The sequence below is a fragment of the Daphnia pulicaria genome, unplaced genomic scaffold (genome assembly GCF_021234035.1).
Source record: "Daphnia pulicaria isolate SC F1-1A unplaced genomic scaffold, SC_F0-13Bv2 h1tg000118l, whole genome shotgun sequence".
NCBI classification, from domain to species: domain Eukaryota; kingdom Metazoa; phylum Arthropoda; class Branchiopoda; order Diplostraca; family Daphniidae; genus Daphnia; species Daphnia pulicaria.
In genome coordinates, this window is record NW_025804820.1 from 32,501 (window position 1) to 39,645 (window position 7,145).

The 7,145-nt window shown below is 48.3% G+C and overlaps 2 non-coding genes across 2 annotated transcripts; both read left to right on the forward strand.

Annotated features, from left to right (window-relative positions):
* The first annotated feature begins 2,776 nt into the window (after positions 1 to 2,776).
* On the forward strand, positions 2,777 to 5,070 carry LOC124319069. The gene has a single exon (XR_006912764.1). It is a non-coding gene; the product is annotated as a small subunit ribosomal RNA (ribosomal RNA).
* Positions 5,071 to 6,006: 936 nt separating this feature from the next.
* LOC124319075 lies at positions 6,007 to 6,159 on the forward strand. Its single transcript, XR_006912768.1, has one exon. It is a non-coding gene; the product is annotated as a 5.8S ribosomal RNA (ribosomal RNA).
* The last annotated feature ends 986 nt before the right edge of the window (positions 6,160 to 7,145 follow it).

A 7,145-nucleotide genomic window follows, 5' to 3' on the forward strand; every position in this document is an offset into this window, starting at 1 on the left:
GTGGCGGCTCTCAAATGGGTTGGTCGGGCGTGTCGTGATGACTTGCGACCGTAAAAAATTCCCACTCGTCGAAAATTTTCTAAGTCCCAACTTTGAAAACGACGGTTCCTGAAAGTCGGCTGGCGGTTGGATGGGGCAATGTCCCCGTCCAATCGCTAAAAATGAGCCGGAAAACGGAGACATTATGCGGCGGAACATTAGTGGTTTTCCTTAGTATAGAAGAGGTCTCGATTCCTAAACTCGGAAAAATTTTCAGAGTCCCAAAAATTTTCGAAGTGTCGAATAGTTTGGTTTCTCGAATTGAAAATTTTTTTCAAATTTGCGACATTACGACAAGCAGCGATTGTAAAGCCCGGTCCAAATTTTTCAAACGAGTCTTACTTCTTGTTAGTCCGCCTGGCCGATACCAAAGAATGGCCGACCGTCGACTATCGGGCGAATAGACGGGTGAAAGAAATAAAGTCGAAGCCGGTGGTTGGATAGATATCGAAGGGAAGGCGAAAGAGGCGAAAAGGAAAGCGCGAAATTTCTTTAGTAGCTTCGACGCAAAAACTTTGGTATCGACGGGGAGCCTTTGGGAAATGAAACGAAGACGCAGAATGGGAAGTTGTCGGTTCGGCGTTAGTTGTAGTTTCATTTCCACCGTAGCTGAGCTCCTTTCCGCCCGCCACTTCACATGATTTTAGTTTCGATTCCGTTCGATCGCGCTTGCACTGTCTTTGTTTTTTTTTCACTGCTTGGATCGCGGCTTTGCTCTAACCAGTTTAGCCCCATGCGATCAAAAAGTCTTAAAAAAAAAAAAACCGTTGAACGGAGACGAACTCGATGAGCTGTCGGTGTGTGAAATATCATTTCCTTCGGTAAAACCGTTTTCGAAATTTCCGATGGTCGGTATATGTAAAAATATATCCGAACCGCGATGTGGACGGGAATTCAAACGCCCGCTTCACCGATTGGTGCGACAGCTGAGAAGCTCGTCACTCGATCCAACGACTCTTGGTCGAAAAGTTCAGAAGAGGTGCGCGCGTCAAACATTTTTTTGGTTTCGGACGTTTCGTTTCTTCGGCACGTGTGGTTTGTCTGTGGCCGTCTGTGAGAGAAATCGGACGCTTGTTCTTTGTTATTTTACCGTAACAAGACAAGACGGGAAAGATTCTTTCTTTCCAAACTTACGGCATCATAACCATCAGCGTTTACCGTCAGCGACGATACGGAAGAGAAAAGAAAATGGTGCGCGTCTTTTCACTTTTTGACACCGTATCAAAAAAAATTACCGTTCAGGCGGAAATGTGTGTGTGTGTGTGTGAGCCGAGAGATAAAAAATAAAAAAGCCACCAAACAGAACGCTTTCAAATTATTTCGTGCGGCGTGCGCATATTTCACATTTTGCCGTTTGACGGAAGCTCGTTGTGTGGAACACAGAAGTGGAGATGGACGGAGTTGAAGGGGGGCGAAGACGGCCCGGTCGGACAAAGTCAAGAGATTGAAATATACGAGAGAATTGGGTGGAAGTGATGGCAAATCTATAAAATTCAAAAATCGGATGAGATGCGAGGACCGCAAAATGTGGCGTCGACTCTGACTCTCTTTTACTACGAACTTCCCTTCGACGGAAGATATCGAGAGCTGAGCTGAGCGCCCGCTGAGTATGGCCGGCGTAATTACAAACGAGTTACGGTTGGAGCTATATCGATTGTACGTATCCCGAACGTTCATCGAACAAGCCAGATCAACTCGGCGCCCGGTAAGATGTACGCTCAGTTATGGCCATGACACACGAAGGGAGAATTCAAACGGCTGTGAGTGTACGGCCCGCCCGGAGTTGTGTGTAGGCAGTGACCTCTCAAGAAAAAACGTAAAAAAATTTTTTTTGACAGTCACCGGTCTGCGACAAGTAATCAGTACGAAACTTGGGTGCAATGCAAAAAACATTTTGAGAATCCTTGCTTGACAACAACGAATCTAACACGATAAAAAAACGATCCCCATCGGTGTACCGCTTGCTTTTCTCGCGCTTCGGCGCAGAATCGCTTATTCAGCTGCCCTTGGGAATATGTTCGTTTCGTGCATACTTGATCTCGGTCATTCTTCGGTGAACTCTTAAAGAATTGCGCACTTTTATAGGGGTAGTCTGGTTGCTTGTCTCGACTTGAAATGATTTGTTTTTTTCCGCCCATGACTTTCTATACGATGCCTCTATGCTGGCCTCTGACCGCGGTTGTTCCGAGTTTTCTCTTTCTCTTCGAAAGTCTTTGCGGAAAATTCTGCCTCGTGTGACCGTTGAGCGGTGAGGTGTGTGTGTGTGTGTGTGTCGTGCGGGGTGATGCGAGAGTGTGCCTCGGCGGTGGAAAAATAAAAATAAAACTCTGAGCCCACAAAAATTTAAAAGATGTATGCTTGTCAGCTTAGTAAAGCAGCTTGACTTATGAGCATACAGCACGCCACATATGACCGTCGAAAACCGTAATACGGAAAAAAAAGTTGATGAATATATCAAGACCGGTCGAATGAATCCGATTCACTTGGGCTCATAGACCGTTGAATGGTCTGTGACTTTGGAAATTGAAATGAAAAAAATCCAACAAACGGATCGGATCGGTGTTTCTCTTCACTGGGACTCGCTGTGACACGCCAGGCGTTGCGATCAAAAATTTTAGTTTCCGAAGAAAAAGAAAAAAAACGAAAAACGTGTTGATTTGGTGTGTGTTTGGGTGATGCGTGGGCGAAATAAAAACCCGCAACTCGCCGGATGCATATCAAACAAACATACACGAAATACCTGGTTGATCCTGCCAGTAGCATATGCTTGTCTCAAAGATTAGCCATGCATGTCTAAGTACAAGCCGCTAGACGGCGAAACCGCGAATGGCTCAATAAATCAGTTATGGTTCCTTAGATCCACTCCATCCTACTTGGATAACTGTGGGTAATTCTAGAGCTAATACATGCACTCGAGCCTCGACTGCGGGCTTTCGGGCTCGCAGAAGAGGTGCTTTTATTAGATCAAAACCAGTCGGGGCCGGGCTTTCGGGCTCGCGCACCGTACCAATTTTGGTGACTCTGGATAACTTCACGCCGATCGCACGGCCTTCGCGCCGGCGACGTATCTTTCAAATGTCTGCCTTATCAACTGTCGATGGTAGGTTACGCGCCTACCATGGTTGCAACGGGTAACGGGAATCGGGGGTTCGATTCCGGAGAGGGAGCCTGAGAAACGGCTACCACATCCAGGAAGGCAGCAGGCGCGCAAATTACCCACTCCCGGCACGGGGAGGTAGTGACGAAAAATAACGATACGGGACTCTTCCGAGGCCCCGTGATTGGAATGAGTACACTTTAAATCCTTTAACGAGGAACCATTGGAGGGCAAGTCTGGTGCCAGCAGCCGCGGTAACTCCAGCTCCAATAGCGTATATTAAAGTTGTTGCGGTTAAAAAGCTCGTAGTCGGATGTCTGTCTTCGGCCGGGCGGCGCCGCTCTGAATCAAGGGTGTTGCGTTTCACGCTCTGGGAGCCCGGGTGTCAAAGCCCGACTCTCTTCACGGTCGGACAACATCGCCGGAGTGGTGGTCGGTGCGTCGTTGTTGTATCTGCGGCCAGAGTTGGAAAGTTCTTTCGGGTTCTTTTTAAATTTTGGTCGTAGTTGACTCGATTCGCTCCACCCAGTCAATCGTTCGGGGTGCCCTTCACCGGGGTGTCTCGGGCGGCCGGCAACGTTTACTTTGAACAAATTAGAGTGCTCAAAGCAGGTGTATCCCAACGCCTGAATATCGCAGCATGGAATGATGGAATAGGACCTCGGTCCGATTTTGCTGGTCTTTTACTTTTGGACCCGAGGTAATGTCAATAGAGACGGACGGGGGCATTCGTACTGCGGCGACAGAGGTGAAATTCTTGGACCGCCGCAAGACGAACAACAGCGAAGGCATTTGCCAAGAATGTTTTCCTTGATCAAGAACGAAAGTTAGAGGTTCGAAGGCGATCAGATACCGCCCTAGTTCTAACCATAAACGATGCCAACCAGCAATCCGTCGGAGTTACTCCAATGACTCGACGGGCAGCTTCCGGGAAACCAAAGTCTTTGGGTTCCGGGGGAAGTATGGTTGCAAAGCTGAAACTTAAAGGAATTGACGGAAGGGCACCACCAGGAGTGGAGCCTGCGGCTTAATTTGACTCAACACGGGAAACCTCACCAGGCCCGGACACTGGAAGGATTGACAGATTGAGAGCTCTTTCTTGATTCGGTGGGTGGTGGTGCATGGCCGTTCTTAGTTGGTGGAGCGATTTGTCTGGTTAATTCCGATAACGAACGAGACTCTAGCCTGCTAAATAGGTGACGGGTTTTATCAATTGAAACCGAAGGGAGTACGGAGGCGTCGGGATCAGGTGGCGGCGATTCGGGTCTCGGTGGGACTGGTTCCTTTAGTGAGGCAATCTCTCGGCTTGGTTTCGTTGTGCTTTGTTCGTCGGGTGTACGGCCTTCACGGGTTGGTTGCCTGGCGGATGAGGTATGGCGGGGCTTTGTCGGGAATGTCTCGCGGGGGCTGGCTCTATTGTTATTCGGTCGTCGTCATCCCCGGCGATACCTTCTGCTCTCGCGTCCGTCACGCAGTCTTCTTAGAGGGACAAGCGGCGTCCAGCCGCGTGACAGTGAGCAATAACAGGTCTGTGATGCCCTTAGATGTCCTGGGCCGCACGCGCGCTACACTGAAGGAATCAGCGTGTTTCACTCTCCCTGTCCGAAAGGACCGGGTAACCGCTGAACCTCCTTCGTGGTTGGGATTGGGGACTGCAATGATCCCCATGAACCAGGAATCCCTAGTAGGCGCGGGTCACTAGCCCGCGTCGATTACGTCCCTGCCCTTTGTACACAACCGCCCGTCGCTACTACCGATTGAATGATTTAGTGAGGCCTTCGGACGGGCTTGTCGGGGTGCCGTCGAGTGGGGAGCAATCTCTGCCCGTGCGGTGCCTACCAACGGCGAGACTGAAAGATGGTCGAACTTGATCCTTTAGAGGAAGTAAAAGTCGTAACAAGGTTTCCGTAGGTGAACCTGCGGAAGGATCATAAACGAACAAGACAAATGTTTTGCGCATATGGCTTTGGTTGAGCACGAAACAACTAAAAGTTGCAAAACAAAAAAAACCCCATCAAAAGTCTTTCGGCGTAAGACATCGTATGAACTATGTGTGGGTTGACGGAAGAAAATCATTTATTTTGAACGGGTATCAGGCGCTCTGATGCGCGGTGGTTTAAAGCGGATTCGCCTTTTCAAATTGATTTTTCTTTCCTCTCGGCTCAAAAAAAAACACAAAGTCTTTCGATTTGGTCTATGGCCGTGAGCAAATTCTTCCTGCTTCGATGGTGAATGTCTCTATAGATTCATTCGACCTTTAGCGGCGCTCACAGTGTTGACGTTAGTAGAGTGAAGAATACGATAGCCCCGCTGGGCCGCGAGTACCGAAGGAACAATAAAGGAGATTTTATAAAGTCTTAGTCCCTAAATCAAACACTTTGAAAAATAAAAACTCGGTGGATGGAGAGTCGGAAAAAAAAAAAAAAAAACATCAAGATTTTGAACGGGTATCAGGCGCTCTGATGCGCGGTGGTTTAAAGCGGATACGCCCAATCGAAATTGTTTTTTTTTTGTTTCTCTCTTCGTCTTCGGATTTTTTTGATTCTCGGTGGGGGACGAAAGTGTGAGACTTTTACTCTGGACGTTCTTTTCGGGCGTAGATACTCGTGGTTGCGTGCGTGTGCGTCGTATAGACTAACACTCCAAAGCCCGACACTATGCCGTTGAAAACCGAATGTTTTTTAAGCTTGCCCTTCGCCCTCTCGATGAAGTAGGAAGAATTCAAAATCACAATAACACACTAAACCAAATTCTAGTACGAGTGTTTATCGGAACATTTTCTTCTGGCTTTCTTTCTCCGCCCTCGCATTCATTTGCTTGGGCGGGTTGGAGAAAAAGAGAGAAGAAAACGAATATGTCGTTTTATATACGACCCTGAACGGTGGATCACTAGGCTCGTGGATCGATGAAGAGCGCAGCAAAGTGCGCTAATCCATGCGAACTGCAGAACACATGGAGCATCGAAATCTTGAACGTAAATGGCGGCCCAGCTTCTCGCTCGGGCCACATCTGACTGAGGGTCGGTCGAATGATGAACGAACAGAGATTTTTTCAGTCTTGGTTTTGCATGTTGGGTCGCGGCGAGATTTATTTTTCACCCGGCTGACCGCATAAAAGCTCCCGAATCTCTAACGTCTGGGTGCCGCGCGACTTAAGTGTCCGCGATGCCTCAAATACAAAAAAGGGGGAAAAATAAAAGAAGGTTCGCCCTGTTTTGTTTTTTTCCTCTCTATTCAAAAGAAACCTTTTTCGATGGCAAAACAGATGGGAAATTTTTGAGCCAACTCAAAAAAAAATTTTAGAAATAAACACATCTTCTCGAACAAGGTGTCGGCTGCGTGTGCGCGATATACCGCTTCAACGCGAGTTTAGTGTGTGTGTGCGCCGGGCGTGTCGAAGTGTCGACCACCGCGAATTATCACTCACTCTAACCGCTCGTTATGCAAGCTTGGTTCGCGCACGACGCGTTGTTTCAATACAAAAAGCCGCAGGACGCCCTGTCACTTTTCGTAAATTAATTTTTGCGAATAACGAGAGACTCGCTTTATTTCGAAAAAAAAAAAATTTGAACCGGCAATTATTCAATCTTTCCCGGCTTTAAAACGCCAAAGTCTGCCGAGCTAGATAAAGTGTTGTCTCCTTTTGAAAACAAACAATTCATTCTGACCTCAGTTTAGATGAGACTACCCGCTGAACTTAAGCATATCAGTAAGCGGAGGAAAAGAAACTAACAAGGATTCCCTTAGTAGCGGCGAGCGAACAGGGATGAGCCCAGCACCCGAACCTCGCGCCCGGTTGAGCGGGTGCCGAGGAATGTGGTGTTCGGGAGGATCGTGCGCGTCTGTCCGGTATCTATCGTCCAAGTCTCCATGAACGGGGCGAGCAACCCACAGAGGGTGTCAGGCCCGTAGATAAGACGAGCCGAGACCGTGCATCGGATCCCTTCCCAAGAGTCGGGTTGCTTGAGCGTGCAGCCCTAAGCGGGAGGTAAACTCCTTCTAAGGCTAAA